The 19023-nt window shown below is 38.8% G+C and overlaps 1 protein-coding gene across 4 annotated transcripts in view; it reads left to right on the forward strand.

Moving 5' to 3' along the window:
• Nucleotides 1-19023, forward strand: part of LOC144059128 (puratrophin-1-like) — a 45689-nt gene that overhangs the window by 272 nt on the left and 26394 nt on the right. For 2 of the 4 annotated variants that reach the window (XM_077578027.1, XM_077578059.1), the window contains exon 1: nt 18658-18872. The exons of the other annotated variants lie outside the window; for them this stretch is intronic. The gene's annotated coding sequence lies outside the window, so the exon portion shown is untranslated. Of the gene's footprint in view, nt 1-18657; nt 18873-19023 lie in introns of those variants that run through there. 4 annotated transcript variants of the gene reach the window in all.

The raw sequence follows: 19023 nt of genomic DNA on the forward strand, positions 1-19023 counted from the left end.
AAAAAAAGTCGTGTCAAAGCTGCCGTTGAGAAGGCATTTTCATTGGACATTTGAGCCGTTTATCAGGCACGCCAGTTCTAACATACATAGGCGACATTTTAATTGTAGCTAAGGTTAACGTGTGGACATAAGTATTGGCGTTGGGTCGCCTCGAGATGGCGCTGTTTCCCTTTCTGTCTCAGACAGGTGTTACTGTACAGTTATTAGCCTACGCAGCATTGGCATAGCCTATAATTGGAAGACTTTTGTGCATGAGAATGTTTTCAGTATTGCGCAGTACACTGGTCTTGTAAGAATTTTAGAGTAAATTATGTTGTTTTAGAACTAATGTACTAAATATAGAAATTATGTGATTTTTCCATTTATTGTAAACGTGAAATCTGGAGATCCAGTGCTTGGAAGATAGATAGATAGATAGATAGATAGACAGATAGACAGACAGACAGACAGACAGACAGACAAAATTACAGCTGATGTTGACTAAGAAACGAATAGTGAGCATCGAGAACACACTGGGAACGATGAGTAAGTCAGGATTGATACTGTGAATGTAACGAGACGTTCTGGCGAGGAGTGGAAGTAAAAACCTGTGCTTAAATATTGGATGGATGCCCCCCCCCCCCCCCCTCTAATAGATGCCCATTGGCCCCACCCTCTGGACGTCCCTGTTTCACTTCACTATGGGCTTCACATGTTCTACATCGTGAATGCACATGACTTGAGTGTAAAGCTTAGACGAGTCCAGCCGTGTTGTTGTGAACTCAGGGAACACCTTCATTCGCAAATTCATCAATTTGTGTATTTTCTTTTGGAACCTATTCTGTTATTTCCTGAAAAACTTGCTCAATTGCTGTTTTTCTGCTCAGACCAAACCTATGAAATTATTACTTTGGCACCATATTGTGGCATCTTGGCGTGGTTGTTGTTGTTAGGTTAAATTCCCTCAAGGTGTCTTTTTATGTATGGATGTATGCGGGGTTTGATCGTACAGTCATTTATGTAACATTGACTCATGATGTACATCCTAAATGCATGGTGTTGATGCTTTGCGTATTATTCTTTCTCACAGACCACAGTAGATAAATCAATCCAAATGGAATACCAGTGTCTGTACCTTACCACTCTGAACGTTTAAATCTCATAGAGACATCAAATACCCTTTAAAAAAAAATACTTTCTGCTTTAAGTGGCATGGTGTGGCATAAATAGGCAATCATAACCCTTTGTAGGGGGCGTCAATTACTCACGGATTTTCACTATTGGCCTCAGGGCTCTGTCTCTATCCCCCACAAATAGTAGGGGTTTAACTTAAATGTGCATGAACCAAGTGTCATTCCATTACTGATTATCATATAAGCACAATGTAATTGAAGCCTTCAAGTGTTCAGTGCCCCTCCTGTGTGACCGGAACACTTTGCAGCTGCTACCGTCTGTCGTCGTCTTCTCGGCCGTGAGGGTGAGGTTATAAATAAGAGTTGCTGGAGGTTTTTTGTTTTTTTTTACATGCATGCATGTGTTGTTTGGCCAGCTGCTGAGAATGTTTGTTTGTCTCCTCTCGGTGCAGGTGTAGTCACTGGCTGGCCTCTTGATGCTCTTCTCAGGCCTGTTGAAAGCTCACTTCAAGGCAAAGCTATGCTATTTGTGTTCCATTGACATCACCTGTCTCTGCGCTGTAACGTTTCCCAACCTTCAGAATTGCGCTATTCGCCGGAGACCTCGCCACCTCGATCAATGTAATTGACATTTTAAAACATCGTCTTACATGCGCAACTTTAACTCTTTCACTGCCACTGACGTTTAAAGACGTCGAGTAAAAACCTACGGAGGGCTGCCAATGACCTCATAAGACGTCATCCAATTTATTATTTTTTATTTTTTTTGAAACGGGTGGGGGGAAGCCTTCCGCATCTGTGGTGAAAGTTTCAGTTAGGTCTGTTGTGCCTAAGGACTATTTTTGGCCCCTAGAGGGCAGCGATGACTGTCTTTTGACAAGATCGGGTGGGCGTCAGTAGAGGCGGAGCTAGAGCGTCGAGCAGGAGATCAGAATGGAAAACAAAGGAAAAATGGCGACCGGTTGCGAGGAGCTCACGCCCGAGCCGTTTTTTTCAAAGACCAAAAGCATCGACCAACGCTAAAAGAGCACATTGATGACAACGATGATCATCATCGATGATGATGATGAGGGTGATGACTCCGTGGATGGAAAGCATTGACGCGGCAGTAGGAGACGTGGGGGGGGGATCTAGATGGCTGAGGAGGAAGTGGTGCCCGTTTGCAAAGCAGCTCTACACTTACAAGACGAAAGGCATCGACCAACGCTAAAAGAGCACATTGATGACGACGATGATCATCATCGATGATGATGGTGAATCCGAGCTTGACGGCGAAATTGGAAGCGCTGACGCGGCGGCTATGACGGCGTCATAAACGCGCAGCACAACCGAGCACGCACAGGCGGACGTTCGATCGGACGACGGAGAGTGCCCCGAGTCCAATGCATATTCATCGGAGGAGTGTGTACAGTCTGCTACTTGCTATTTATTCCCCGGAAAAAAAGGCGGTCAAGAAAGTGTAACGTTTGCACGCGAAACGGACAAAGTGAAAGTAAACTGTTGTGCGAGTCCAGCGGCGTCTCCTTGCACGCAGGAGAGCGTTACAAAAAGAAAAACTGTATTTGAAACATCCACATAATTGTAAGTAGTACCACAGTTGCACACATTTGTAAATAGTTTGCGAAATTGTTTTGTCAAATTGTTACACTGTTGAATGGAAATAAACGTATTTTGCAATCAAAAAACACTTTTTCATTGTTGGTGAAAGCGTTTTACAGAAGTAAAGCACTATTTAGGTGTTTGTGGCATCATTCATGGACAAAAAGAAGTGTAGAATTCACTAGAGTGCATGAAATAACATTGTTTCACAAAAAGCTCTTTTTCTCCGTTTTTTGTTTCAAAACAGAGAATTTTGGTGAAACTAACCATTTTCTATTGTTGATTACTGAAGAACGGAATAAGGTAGAAACAAACTTTTTTTTCTGATGAAAGATGAGAGTCCAATCTTTCATTTGGTAGTATGTGTGTTTCCATAGTCCAAACACAACATTTTCTGTGGACCTTGAAAGATCAGTCAAAATGCTTAAATCGGCTGGCACTGGGAACAACCCGTTTCTGAAAACGTCTGGCAGTGAAAGAGTTAAAGAGTAATGTTAGCACTGAAGCTAATGCTACCCTAATTATGGTCCACCAGCATTTTGGTGTTTTTATATGAGACAAAATGTTGGCATCAACCACTTGAATCGGCAAATAATATGATTTAGTTGCTTCCAGGTTCTCTTCCAAACTTATTATATAAATGTTCTGAAAGGGCATTAAAATTTATTTTAAACGATATACAGATTGTGGAAATATTTGGTGAAGATAAATCAATTTAAAGATCAGGAATTTAGTAGCTAAAGAATGGAGAGATGGAAATTAAAGTGGGTGAAATGTACATAGCAACACTTACCATAAGAAAATGAAATTAACATCACTTATTTCCTGTAGTTTGACCTTAATGATAATAATCATGGGTTCCCATAAAACTGTGGGCATGGTTCTCAAATGAGCACCAGAGGTTGCTGTTTGATGATCATTTTTTTTGCCCCGACCCGCTGACCTCATGGATGAACTTAAAGTCTCACGGCAAAAGTCATTGTTTATGCTGTGATGATAATGCCATTTTAATATAAAAGCATGAATTGGAATGTGTAAGACAAAGAACACCCCTTTTCACCCTAGATCTGGTAGGGAATGGCCCAATTATCACATAATGCAAAAAAAATAAAAAAAATACGGTTGTTTTTTAGTTTTTTTTAAATACTGTTAATGTTGACCACTTAAGGTGATCTGAGTTGTTAGTGCAATGCCTAAATCTGATTGATTCAAAATAATCGTGTGCATGCGTGCGTGGTGTGTGTGTGTGTGTGTGTGTGTGTGTGTGTGCTTTTGTCTTTGCTACATTGTGGGGCCCATACGCTCATGTTTTGCCAGGTTTAACTACCATTGTGGGGATCGACTTGAACTTGTGGGGACATTTTGGTGGTCCCCACAAGTTCAGACCTCTTTTTGATTGTGAATACTTGGTTTAAGAGTTTAGGTTTGAGGGTTATGGTTGAGGTTAGGGTAAGGCAGAGGCGATATGGAGGGGTGGGGGGTGGGGGGTTTATGTGATAGGTAGATTGTCGTGGTTTGGGGTTACTTCCCGCTCCAAAAATTACATGGGAAGTCAGTAAGTAAACCAAATCTAATAAAAGTTATGCAAAGGAGAAAATGACTTCATAAAAGTTATGCAAAGGAGAAAATGACTTCAAATATAAACATATCACAACCCTAATTTATTTTTGATACAACAGCTCTTCATCATACGCATTAACTCTTTCACTGCCAGACGTTTTAAGAAACGGGTTGTCCCCACTGCCAGCCGATTTAAGCATTTTGAGTGATCTTTCAAGGTCCACAGAAAATGTTGTGTTTGGACTATGCTTGTAAGCAGAGGAGGGGGTGGGGGGTCAAGAGGGGGATCAAACCATTTTCAATCAAATGGGGGGGGGGGGGTGGTGTACTGTATTTTTGTTGTTTAAATATTACTTTTAAACTATGATTTTCTATATATATATATATATATATATATATATGTGTGTGTGAGTGTGTGTGTGTGTGTGTGTGTGTTCTTATTCTGGTCTAGACAGCTCAGTGCATGGGAAAGTGTCTTTCCTTGACTTTATTTTTTTATTTTGTTTTTTTAGAGCAGACCACCAGCATTGTTCATCTCATACAGGCTGTATGACAGCAATTTGAAGCTTCACAGTTTCACACGGATTTGACTGGATTCCTGCTACTTTTTCTTTTCTTTTTTTTTACCGTGCAGGCAATTTTTTAAGTAACTACTGTTTATTTATATATTTTTAAACTATTCCCATTGGGATGTTAAAAACAATAATAGTAGCGGTTAGGGCTGGCCGATAAATCAGTGTAATTACAGTGTCCTCATAATTGAAGTTTATTTGTCAGGATGATGTTTCTACCATTTTTGCAGGGTCACAAGGTATCACAGCGTCAGTTGGGTGTCCATTTCAGGCTTGATCAAATTGAAATTGACCCATGTCCTGTTTTAAATATTCAACACAGAAAAGAAAGCCCCCACTGGCGACTGCCATGTCGCCGTGATGCATCTTCCGTGAACACAAGGTCGTGTGCATGATGACGTCACAAATATGCAACACCACCATATGAGCGGGGAGGGGTTGTGGAGTTGGGCACAACCACAACACATGGACCAACGTGGCATGTCTATTGTTATCGGCGGATTTTTTTATTATCTGGTTTATCTGTATGACGTCAAATTGGTTGATAATTGCCGATAATTATCGGCCACCGATTTTATCGTGCATCCCTACTTTCTGTGTCATGGGTTTTACAGTATTTATAGTACAGTTCACTAATATAATGTATCAGCAAAGAAATTCCTATTTTGCTAATATCTGCTTTTTCTTTGGCTTTTTGTGAGTTGCATGCAACATCCCAAAGCAACATCAACAGGGGTGTTAAGTGAACAATGTGAGCTGGGAAGGAGAAGTTATGTAAAGGACCACAAGTTATGTGAAGTAGGGCTGCAAGTAACAATTATTTTATTTATCGAATAATCTGTTGATTGTTTTGTTGATTAATCGATGAATCAGATTGTTAAAAAAAAAAAATCCATTCCTTTATTCCAAAAATTGTCATTGGCCATTAAAGTGAAGAGTGAGAGTGTTTTAACATTTTGATATTAACATCGGTTAACATATTTTTACACTTGAATGACACTTAAGATTGTTAAATGCTACTTCAAACACTGCCTCTACAATTTTAAGCCCGTTTAACCCTGGAACAGATCATTTCTGTTTCCATATTTTCCAATGGGAAAAAAAATTGTTTGAAATTTGATCAAGCCTGAAATTGACCCATGTCCTGGAACGCCTTGCGTTCAACTTTACAAGTTCCACGTAATTGAGGGGTGTGTCCCAAAGTAACTCCATATATGCATGCGCCTCATGAAGAGGCGCGTCCAACACAGCTGAGGGTTCGAGTGCACCGCACAGCCCACCCCAAAGCATGCCCCACCTGAAGACTTGAAGCCTTTAGTTTAAAAATACACACATTTTGTGTTTTACTCGTAGAGGACGTACAGTGGCGTGGTTTGGAGAGGTGCCGCATTGTACTGCCAGTGGCTGCTGCTTGGATTGCAGCCTCATATGTGGTGTGAGAAAAAACAAACGAGGACACGCACATGAACTGCACCAGGAAAGTCTTTTTTTATGGTCTGCTGACCACTTGATTATATATCTACACACACATGAAGAGACAGCGCTGAACTACTGTAAGTATTTTAAGTTCAAGCCGAACGCTGTGGAAATCGGGTCTTTTTTCCCATCATTCTGTCCTTTAGGCCCCGTGGTTAAATTGTTTTTTTTGTGGTCTTTAGTTATGCAGTTTGCATGGCTAAGTAGCTGTTTTAAGCTTGTTTTGTGGACTCCATACAATCATATAAGATTTGTCGCTGCAATGATGCTTCTCTCGTAAGTTTCTCAAGTGAGCTCAGCTCATTGGGCCACTGTTATTTTCACTGTGATGGATTTTTACTACGTGTCCAAGTAATAATACTGCTGATTAAACATTTGTTCATGACGCTATTCATTTAGAATGTCTACTATTTAAAAAAAAAAAAAAAACTGTGCAAATGCTGTATGAAGCAAGACATAATCTCTTACCATCTAGCATCCCCAAAAAGTTTAGATTTTTGAAGGACATCATTTTATTTTAAATTGACGGTGCAGAAGAGTGCACAAATAGGATCCTGCATGAACATACCGGTACCAAAGCTTTTAAATGAAGATTTATTATAGTTACACTAAGTGTTGACATGAAAAACCTTTTCAATAAACCATGTACCCCCACTAAAAACATTCAAATTTATGACATTCACTATATGCTAAATAATCCTTATTTCAAAACAGTAACACTTACTTATTAATTTAGTACAAGTTTATTCATAGACCACATTTAAACACAGCTTCAGAAGACAAAGGAGTAAACAAAAAGAACATTATGCTGAATGAAAAAGTAAAACACACATAAATAAATAATTGGATAACATTATTTCTCTTTTTTGCTGTATTTTTGTAGTGATAGACCGATTTTTTTCAGGGCCAATACCGATACTGATTATTAGTAGTCACGGAGGCCGATAACCGATGTTGCAAGCCGATAGTCATTTGCAGTAAAAGAGAAAATATTGGCGCCAAAAATAAATAAGTAAAGACACTTTTTTTTTTTATTAAAAGGTCAGCAGCAGCTGCCTTTTGCAGCTGCCCGTTGTATCTCTTTGCCTATAATAAACATATAAAGAATAGATAGGTTTGTTTAAAACTTACAACAAAAATGTGTTAAGCTAAGTTTAAAAACTAAGCAAGAGCGCCCGAAAGTTTTTTATTGTAAATAGTTTTCAAAAATTTCAACATAATTTCTTAATTTCAAAAAAAGTGTAGGTAGTCCCCAGTGTCAGCATCATTTTTTATGAAGTAAAGTGGAAATTTAAATAACTGCATAAATGAAGAGTTACCTGTATCTCACTGAGCGACAAATGCATGCGAATGTAGAGAATTTGGGATTTTCGTCAGGGTTTCAAAAGATCTTTACAGACAGTAAAAAAAATGTCTGAACATGTTCAGAATTTCTTTGCAACAAGTAAAAACTGAACCTCTTACGAATCCTGATGAAAACCCAAAATATTGGCACCGATATAATTGGCCCGGCCGATAAACGGTATATCCCTTTTTTGGAATGGATTGTTTGTAATGGATTCAAAGAAACTCTGCTCAGTAGAATATAGACCTTCTCACACACACTCTATAGACAGTAAATGTGTATACGCTGTATATTTGGTAGCACAATGTTGAAAAGGTTATCAATATTCTGACTTAAGAAACTATCATCCTATATCAAAGGAGGATAAAAAACTCGATGTGGAATGCCATTTGATTTAAAAAGCACAAAAAATCATTTGGCCCTCCAACTGTTTCACTCCAAGCACTTCCTGCGTAGCCTCGCGTTGACCCCGGGCTTGCTTGCTGGGGGAGATTTATCTGCAGCTATGCTAAGTGTCGTACAGAATGCTAATGAGGTGCGAGCTGCTAAGTCAGAGCTTGAAGATGCAAGCTTGAAGTTCTGAGGATGTTTGGAGTTAAAAATAGACTGCCCTGGCCTGAGGTGCGTTAGTTCCATCATTGGCTGGGATTAGCCGTTTCTAAGCACTCTGCTCCATTAAGGTCACGACGTAGCGTATTCTGACACAGTACATTATTATCATACATAAAGTCAGTGTTGTGTGAAGAGTGGCAGGTTTGTTTTAATGTCTGCTTGTAATTCATCTCAACATCTGAGTGAAGATGAAGAAGACACAAAGATGACAGGCCATGGCTAATATGATCACACACGCTGCTGCCGCTCATACTTCCTGAACCGTAACAGCTATTAGGATTAGGACATGATTTTGAAATTAGCTAAGAAGCTTGAAGTACTCTGTCTGATGATTGAAGGTAAACTTCAGGGTCGACGTGTACGGTGACACTGTGGTCATACTTCTACGTCTTGCTTTTTTTGTACAGTATATAAACGATGTGCATCCTACATTCTCATGTTGAAGCTGGTCGATTTGGAACAAGTGTCGCGGATGTTCTTTTATTTTATTTTTTATTTGCATTTTTTTTATTAAAGATGTAACCAGTAGTGATAACTAGGTGTGTTAGGCGATTCAAATTTATAATGTAATGTAATTAATCGCATGACTAGTTAACACTAGTTAACTCATGATTAATCGCAAATCTTATATCTGTTGTAAATGTACAATTTTTAAATGTACACATTTTCGTTCTCTTGCATAAAAGTGGAAAAAAATCTTAAACTAATAAAAAATATTACTGCGTTTTTTGATACAATTTCGTAAAAAAATTAATAAAAATACTTTACTGTAAATGTGTGATATTGATTTGTGTTGATGTCATTTTTCTACCACTAGATGGCATAATTGTATTTGTAAGATGTTGGTGACAGCTCAGTGCATTTTTCTTTTCATATTAAGAGCTATCTAATCTTTAACATGAAGTCACTTGTGAAATTCTGTACATTTTTAAAATTGTAAAATACAACTTGGCCCCAATCTCAACAAATACATGCATTATTATTAAATGTATTACTGCAAAATTTTGACGTGGCAGTGCCTGCTGCGTTGCGACTGGAATTCCCCCAGTACAGGCTTTCCAAACAAGGGGCGGTCATTAATTGTGCGTTAAATTTTTTTGTGGCATTAAAAAAACCTTAAATTAACTCAAAATGAACGCACTAATTTTAGTTTGAAACCCTAGCCCTAGTTTTAAACTCTAATATGAAACCCTAGCCCCACTTTGAAACCCGAATTTGAAACCCTAGCCCTAGTTTTAAACCCTAATAAGAAACTCTAGCCCTAGTTTTAAACCTAATATGAAACCCTAGCCCTAGTTTGAAACCCTAATTTGAAACCCTAGCCCCACTTTGAAACCCGAATTTGAAACCCTAGCCCCACTTTGAAAGCCTAATTTGAAACCCTAGCCCTAGTTTTAAACCCTAGCCCTAGTTTTAAACCCAAATAAGAAACCCTAGCCCTAGTTTGAAACCCTAATTTGAAACCCTAGCCCTAGTTTTAAACCCAAATAAGAAACCCTAGCCCTAGTTTGAAACCCTAATTTGAAACCCTAGCCCCACTTTGAAACCCTAATTTCAAACCCTAGCCCCACTTTGAAACCCTAATTTCAAACCCTAGCCCTAGTTTTAAACCTTAATAAGAAACCCTAGCCCTAGTTTTAAACCCTAATATGAAACCCTAGCCCTAGTTTGAAACCCTAGCCCTAGTTTTAAACCTTAATAAGAAACCCTAGCCCTAGTTTGAAACCTTAATATGAAACCCTAGCGCTAGTTTGAAACCCTAATTTGAAATCCTAGCCCTAGTTTGAAACTCTAATATGAAACCCTAGCCCTAGTTTGAAACCCTTATTTGAAACCCTAGTCCTAGTTTAAAACCCTAATTTGAAACCCTAGCCCTAGTTTAAACCCCTAATTTGAAACCCTAGCCCTAGTTTTAAACCCTAATTTGAAACCATAGCCCTAGTTTTAAAACCTAATGTGAAACCCTAGCCCTAGTTTGAAACCCTAATTTGAGACTCTAGCCCTAGTATGAAACCCTAATTTGAAACTCGAGCCCTAGTTTGAAACCCTAATTTGAAACCCTATCCCTAGTTTCAAACCCTCATTTTAAATCCTTACCCTAGTTTGAAACCCTAATTTGGAACCCTAACCCTAGTTTAAAACCCTAATTTGAAACCCTAGCCCTAATTTGAAACCCTAGCCCTAGCTTTAAAACCTTATATGAAATCCTACCCCTAGTTTTAAACTCTAATATGAAACCCTAGCCCTAGTTTGAAACCCTAATTTGAGACTCTAGCCCTAGTATGAAACCCTAATTTGAAACTCCAGCCCTAGTTTGAAACCCTCATTTGAAACCCTATCCCTAGTTTCAAACCCTCATTTTAAATCCTTACCCTAGTTTGAAACCCTAATTTGGAACCCTAACCCTAGTTTAAAACCCTAATTTGAAACCCTAGCTCTAATTTGAAACCCTAGCCCTAGTTTTAAAACCTTATATGAAATCCTAGCCTTAGTTTGAAACCCTAATTTGAAACCCTAGCTTTAGTTTGAAACCCTCATTTGAAACCCTAGCCCTAGTTTGAAACCCTTATTTGAAACCCTAGCCCTAGTTTTAAACCCTAATAAGAAACCCTAGCCCTAGTTTTAAACCTAATTTGAAACTCTAGTCCTAGTTTGAAACCCTAATTTGAAACCCTAGCGCTAGTTTGAAACCCTAATATGAAGCCCAAGCCCTAAATTGAAACCCTAATATGAAACCCTAGCCTCACTTTGAAACCCTAATTTGAAACCCTAGCCCTAGTTTTAAAACCTAATATGAAACCCTAGCCCTAGTTTGAAACCCTAATTTGAAACCCTAGCCCTAGTTTGAAACCTTAGCCCTAGTTTTAAACCCTAATTTGAAACCGTAGCCCTTGTTTGAAACCCCAATTTGAAACCGTAGCCCTTGTTTGAAACCCTAATTTGAAACCCTAGCCCTAGTTTGAAACCCTAATTTGAAACCCTAGCCCTAGTTTGAAACCCTAATAAGAAACTCTAGCCCTAGTTTTAAACCTAATATGAAACCCTAGCCCTAGTTTGAAACCCTAATTTGGAACCCTAGCCCTAGTTTTAAACCCTAATTTGAAACCCTAGCCCCACTTTGAAACCCGAATTTGAAACCCTAGCCCTAGTTTTAAACCCTAATAAGAAACTCTAGCCCTAGTTTTAAACCTAATATGAAACCCTAGCCCTAGTTTGAAACCCTAATTTGAAACCCTAGCCCCACTTTGAAACCCGAATTTGAAACCCTAGCCCCACTTTGAAAGCCTAATTTGAAACCCTAGCCCTAGTTTTAAACCCTAGCCCTAGTTTTAAACCCAAATAAGAAACCCTAGCCCTAGTTTGAAACCCTAATTTGAAACCCTAGCCCCACTTTGAAACCCTAATTTCAAACCCTAGCCCCACTTTGAAACCCTAATTTCAAACCCTAGCCCTAGTTTTAAACCTTAATAAGAAACCCTAGCCCTAGTTTTAAACCCTAATATGAAACCCTAGCCCTAGTTTGAAACCCTAGCCCTAGTTTTAAACCTTAATAAGAAACCCTAGCCCTAGTTTGAAACCTTAATATGAAACCCTAGCGCTAGTTTGAAACCCTAATTTGAAATCCTAGCCCTAGTTTGAAACTCTAATATGAAACCCTAGCCCTAGTTTGAAACCCTTATTTGAAACCCTAGTCCTAGTTTAAAACCCTAATTTGAAACCCTAGCCCTAGTTTAAACCCCTAATTTGAAACCCTAGCCCTAGTTTTAAACCCTAATTTGAAACCATAGCCCTAGTTTTAAAACCTAATGTGAAACCCTAGCCCTAGTTTGAAACCCTAATTTGAGACTCTAGCCCTAGTATGAAACCCTAATTTGAAACTCGAGCCCTAGTTTGAAACCCTAATTTGAAACCCTATCCCTAGTTTCAAACCCTCATTTTAAATCCTTACCCTAGTTTGAAACCCTAATTTGGAACCCTAACCCTAGTTTAAAACCCTAATTTGAAACCCTAGCCCTAATTTGAAACCCTAGCCCTAGCTTTAAAACCTTATATGAAATCCTACCCCTAGTTTTAAAACCTAATATGAAACCCTAGCCCTAGTTTGAAACCCTAATTTGAGACTCTAGCCCTAGTATGAAACCCTAATTTGAAACTCGAGCCCTAATTTGAAACCCTAATTTGAAACCCTATCCCTAGTTTCAAACCCTCATTTTAAATCCTTACCCTAGTTTGAAACCCTAATTTGGAACCCTAACCCTAGTTTAAAACCCTAATTTGAAACCCTAGCCCTAGCTTTAAAACCTTATATGAAATCCTAGCCCTAGTTTGAAACCCTAATTTGAAACCCTAGCTTTAGTTTGAAACCCTCATTTGAAACCCTAGCCCTAGTTTGAAACCCTTATTTGAAACCCTAGCCCTAGTTTTAAACCCTAATAAGAAAGCCTAGCCCTAGTTTTAAACCTAATTTGAAACTCTAGCCCTAGTTTGAAACCCTAATTTGAAACCCTAGCGCTAGTTTGAAACCCTAATATGAAGCCCAAGCCCTAAATTGAAACCCTAATATGAAACCCTAGCCTCACTTTGAAACCCTAATTTGAAACCCTAGCCCTAGTTTTAAAACCTAATATGAAACCCTAGCCCTAGTTTGAAACCCTAATTTGAAACCCTAGCCCTAGTTTGAAACCCCAATTTGAAACCTTAGCCCTAGTTTTAAACCCTAATTTGAAACCCTAGCCCTTGTTTGAAACCCTAATTTGAAACCCTAGCCCTAGTTTGAAACCCTAATTTCAAACCCTTACCCTAGTTTGAAATCCTAATTTGGAACCCTAGCCCTAGTTTTAAACCCTAATTTCAAACCCTAGCCCTAGTTTGAAACCCTAATTCAAAACCCTAGCCACACTTTGAAACCCTAATTTGAAACCTTAGATCTAGTTTGAAACCCAAATTTGAAACCCTAGCCCTAGTTTGAAACCCTAATTTGAAACCCTAGCCCTAGTTTGAAACCCTAATTTCAAACCCTTACCCTAGTTTGAAATCCTAATTTGGAACCCTAGCCCTAGTTTTAAACCCTAATTTCAAACCCTAGCCCCACTTTGAAACCCTAATTTGAAACCCTAGCCCCACTTTGAAAGCCTAATTTGAAACCCTAGCCCTAGTTTTAAACCCTAGCCCTAGTTTTAAACACAAATAAGAAACCCTAGCCCTAGTTTTAAACCCTAGCCCTAGTTTTAAACACAAATAAGAAACCCTAGCCCCACTTTGAAACCCTAATTTCAAACCCTAGCCCCACTTTGAAACCCTAATTTCAAACCCTAGCCCCACTTTGAAACCCTAATTTCAAACCCTAGCCCTAGTTTTAAACCTTAATAAGAAACCCTAGCCCTAGTTTTAAACCCTAATATGAAACCCTAGCCCTAGTTTTAAACCTTAATAAGAAACCCTAGCCCTAGTTTGAAACCTTAATATGAAACCCTAGCGCTAGTTTGAAACCCTAATTTGAAATCCTAGCCCTAGTTTGAAACTCTAATATGAAACCCTAGCCCTAGTTTGAAACCCTTATTTGAAACCCTAGTCCTAGTTTAAAACCCTAATTTGAAACCCTAGCCCTAGTTTAAACCCCTAATTTGAAACCCTAGCCCTAGTTTTAAACCCTAATTTGAAACCATAGCCCTAGTTTTAAAACCTAATGTGAAACCCTAGCCCTAGTTTGAAACCCTAATTTGAGACTCTAGCCCTAGTATGAAACCCTAATTTGAAACTCGAGCCCTAGTTTGAAACCCTAATTTGAAACCCTATCCCTAGTTTCAAACCCTCATTTTAAATCCTTACCCTAGTTTGAAACCCTAATTTGGAACCCTAACCCTAGTTTAAAACCCTAATTTGAAACCCTAGCCCTAATTTGAAACCCTAGCCCTAGCTTTAAAACCTTATATGAAATCCTACCCCTAGTTTTAAAACCTAATATGAAACCCTAGCCCTAGTTTGAAACCCTAATTTGAGACTCTAGCCCTAGTATGAAACCCTAATTTGAAACTCGAGCCCTAATTTGAAACCCTAATTTGAAACCCTATCCCTAGTTTCAAACCCTCATTTTAAATCCTTACCCTAGTTTGAAACCCTAATTTGGAACCCTAACCCTAGTTTAAAACCCTAATTTGAAACCCTAGCCCTAATTTGAAACCCTAGCCCTAGCTTTAAAACCTTATATGAAATCCTAGCCCTAGTTTGAAACCCTAATTTGAAACCCTAGCTTTAGTTTGAAACCCTCATTTGAAACCCTAGCCCTAGTTTGAAACCCTTATTTGAAACCCTAGCCCTAGTTTTAAACCCTAATAAGAAACCCTAGCCCTAGTTTTAAACCTAATTTGAAACTCTAGCCCTAGTTTGAAACCCTAATTTGAAACCCTAGCGCTAGTTTGAAACCCTAATATGAAGCCCAAGCCCTAAATTGAAACCCTAATATGAAACCCTAGCCTCACTTTGAAACCCTAATTTGAAACCCTAGCCCTAGTTTTAAAACCTAATATGAAACCCTAGCCCTAGTTTGAAACCCTAATTTGAAACCCTAGCCCTAGTTTGAAACCCCAATTTGAAACCTTAGCCCTAGTTTTAAACCCTAATTTGAAACCCTAGCCCTTGTTTGAAACCCCAATTTGAAACCTTCGCCCTAGTTTGAAACCCTAATTTGAAACCCTAGCCCTAGTTTGAAACCCTAATTCAAAACCCTAGCCACACTTTGAAACCCTAATTTGAAACCTTAGATCTAGTTTGAAACCCAAATTTGAAACCCTAGCCCTAGTTTGAAACCCTAATTTGAAACCCTAGCCCTAGTTTGAAACCCTAATTTCAAACCCTTACCCTAGTTTGAAATCCTAATTTGGAACCCTAGCCCTAGTTTTAAACCCTAATTTCAAACCCTAGCCCCACTTTGAAACCCTAATTTGAAACCCTAGCCCCACTTTGAAAGCCTAATTTGAAACCCTAGCCCTAGTTTTAAACCCTAGCCCTAGTTTTAAACACAAATAAGAAACCCTAGCCCTAGTTTTAAACCCTAGCCCTAGTTTTAAACACAAATAAGAAACCCTAGCCCCACTTTGAAACCCTAATTTCAAACCCTAGCCCCACTTTGAAACCCTAATTTCAAACCCTAGCCCCACTTTGAAACCCTAATTTCAAACCCTAGCCCTAGTTTTAAACCTTAATAAGAAACCCTAGCCCTAGTTTTAAACCCTAATATGAAACCCTAGCCCTAGTTTTAAACCTTAATAAGAAACCCTAGCCCTAGTTTGAAACCTTAATATGAAACCCTAGCGCTAGTTTGAAACCCTAATTTGAAATCCTAGCCCTAGTTTGAAACTCTAATATGAAACCCTAGCCCTAGTTTGAAACCCTTATTTGAAACCCTAGTCCTAGTTTAAAACCCTAATTTGAAACCCTAGCCCTAGTTTAAACCCCTAATTTAAAACCCTAGCCCTAGTTTTAAACCCTAATTTTAAACCCTAGCCCTAGTTTTAAAACCTAATATGAAACCCTAGCCCTAGTTTGAAACCCTAATTTGAAACCCTAGCCCCAATTTTAAACCCTAATTTGATACTCTAGCCCTAGTATGAAACCCTAATTTGAAACTATAGCCCTAGTTTGAAACCCTAATTTGAAACCCTAGCCCTAGTTTGAAACCCTAATTTGAAACCCTATCCCTAGTTTGAAACCCTAATTTGAAACCCTTACCCTAGTTACAAACCCTAATTTGAGACCCTAGCCCTAGTTTGAAACTCTAATTTAAAACCCTAATTTTGAACCCTAGCACTACTTCAAAACCCTAATTTGAAACCCTAGCCCTAGTTTGAAACCCTAATATGAAACCCTAGCCCTAGTTTGTAACCCTAATTTGTAACCCTAGTTTAAAACCCTAATTTGAAACCCTAACCCTAGTTTGAAACCCTAATTTGAAACCTTAGCCCTAGTTTGAAACCATAATTTCAAACCCTAGCCCTAGTTTGAAACCCTAATATGAAACCCTAGCTCTAGTTTGAAAACCTAATTTGGAACCCTAGCTTTAGTTTTAAATCCTAATTTGAAACCCTAGCCCCACTTTGAAACCCTAATTTGAAACCCTAACCCTAATTTTTAAACCCTAATATGAAACCCTAACCCTAGTTTTAAGCCCTTATATGAAACCCTAGCCCTAGATTGAAACCCTAATTTGAAATCCTAGCCTTAGTTTGAAACCCTAATTTGAAACCCTAGCCCTAGTTTGAAACCCTAATTTGAAACCTTAGCCCTAGTTTTAAACCCTAATATGAAACCCTAGCCCTAGTTTGAAACCCTAAAATGAAGCCCTAGTTTGAAACCCTAATTTGAGACCCTAGCCCTAGTTTGAAACCCTAATTGGAAACCCTAGCCCCACTTTGAAACCCTAATTTGAAACCTTAGCCCTAGTTTGAAACCCTAATTTGAAACCCCATCCCTAGTTTGAAACTCTAAATTGAAACCCTAGCTCTAGTTTGAAACCCTAATTTTAAACCCTAACCCTTGTTTGAAACCCTAATTTGGAACCCTAGCCCCACTTTGAAACCCCAATTTGAAACCTTAGCCCTAGTTTGAAACCCTAATTTGGAACCCTAACCCTAGTTTGAAACCCTTATTTGAAATTCTAGTCCTAGTTTAAAAAACTCATTTGAAACCTTAGCTCTAGTTTGAAACCCTAATATGAAAACCTAGCCCTAGTTTGAAACTCTAGTTTGAGACCCTAGCCCTTGTTTGAAACCCTAATTTGGAACCCTAACCCTAGTTTGAAACCCCAATTTCAAACCCTAGCCCTAGTTTATAACCCTAATTTGAAACCCTAGCCCTAGTTTGAAACCTTAATTTCAAACCCTAGCCCTAGTTTGAAACCCTAATTTTGAACCCTAGCACTACTTCGACACCCTAATTTTAAACCCTGCTCGTCTGGGTGACATGGCAAATATGCAATGGTCACAATGGAAAGTGACGTTTGGTGTGTGTGTTCATACTTGCCAGAGGAGACAAGCTGTTGTATCATGCGGACGCAGTGAAGGTCTTATTGCCCTTGTCCCATTTCTCAACGTTCCCATCTTACATTGATGTGATAAGTACACACGCAGTACATTTGACTGGACTCGCCTCCTTAGCGCCATCTTTTAAGAACTTCATTATACACAGATTTCACTCAGGTCTTTGAATTCCCAGTCATGCTATTTTTGCCTAATTTTGTCAGTCCAGTGAATCCTCCATCCATTGACTTAAAAGCAGCTACACACGCTTTGTTTATTTTTAGTTTGTGATATTCAGTTATTCTCAACTAATTATGACAAATATTTTCGTCGCAGACATTTTATTCTTTCTTTTTCTTTTTTTTCTAAGGAGACATTTTTATTCATCGACCGTTCAGAATTGGCCCAAGCCTCGGAGGAACACATTTGATTGTACTTCAGTTTTAACAGAATTGTAAACAAAGCAATCAAGGCCAAATCAGTCGGTCTGAAATTGGTTCTATACTAAATCCATAGCGGTTTGAATGTGGTGAGAAAGCGATCTGACCCTGAAACAGTTCAGAAAGAAATCTATTACATTCAAATGTTGAAGTTGCTCTCAGGCATGTTTGACGTGTGCGCAGGTTGAAGCCCTGTCATGCACTCTTTTTTGTCGGACTTGTCTCCGTCGAGTCTGCTCACAGCAACAAAGATGAGACGTTCTCGTCGGATCACAACAGCTGCGCTTGGTATGACGTTGTCACCTAATAGCAATGCCACTACTTTTTAATTCTCATCATGCTCACCTCCATCTTAGTTGAGACTATTTCACCATTTAATTAGTGGAAAAATTTTCATGGTAGCGATAAGAATTTTTTTTATTGTTTTTGCGTCAGTGTTCCCCCTAAGTTGTAAAAGTATCAATTTAACTACTGTGTTAAATAGAAATGTAAATTGCTGAACGTGTATTTGTTTAAGTTTATGTTGACTTCTCGTCAGGGTTCGTTCAATGTCTCAACATTTGCTTAACGTTCACTAAATGTTCACCAACAGTCTATGGTAGGAGTGCTTGGTGTAAAAATATTATTATTACTATTATTATTATTGCCTGGCAACAAGTGGCTGCACAAAGTTGAAAGAATTTAAATTGTAATTACGTTGTGAAATATTCTAATTAAACATTTACGTTGTAAGTCAAATATGAACGAACATTAGCAAGCCTCTGTGTGCCCACCATAAGTGGGGGGAAAAAAGAGCACCAGTGAGAAAAAAAAACATGTACTTGGATTGGCTACAAGCTCTCTCCCGCCCTCTCCCTCTCTCGCGCTTGCTCTCACTCTCACCTCTCCTCATGTTTGGTCACTTTCCAACCAGCATACACAGCCGCCATTCGAAGAGAGAGCTCAGAGAGGTTAGAGACATGAAGGATAGAGAGCCAGAGAGTAGAAATGTGAAATGAGTGACGACATGGCGAAGGCGTACAGCTTGTTGAAAGTTGTCGCATAGCATTTGGTCGCAGTTCTCAAGCTCGGACAGCTTGGGGAGCCTCAGTGACCCACGCTGCTATGAAAAGCGGGAATGGCAACAGGAGGACGCAAAGATGGTAATGTGACAATTTCCTTGAGTTGTGAACTACTGAGTCTTGATAGACTTTAGAATGACCTTCAACTTTGAATTTATGAAAGCTATTTTAAAAATGGCATCTGAATCTTCGTTGGGATATATCCTTTACTTTACACATGGTGATGCTTTTT

The sequence above is a fragment of the Vanacampus margaritifer genome, chromosome 1 (genome assembly GCF_051991255.1).
Source record: "Vanacampus margaritifer isolate UIUO_Vmar chromosome 1, RoL_Vmar_1.0, whole genome shotgun sequence".
In the NCBI taxonomy this organism is placed as follows: Eukaryota; Metazoa; Chordata; class Actinopteri; order Syngnathiformes; family Syngnathidae; genus Vanacampus; species Vanacampus margaritifer.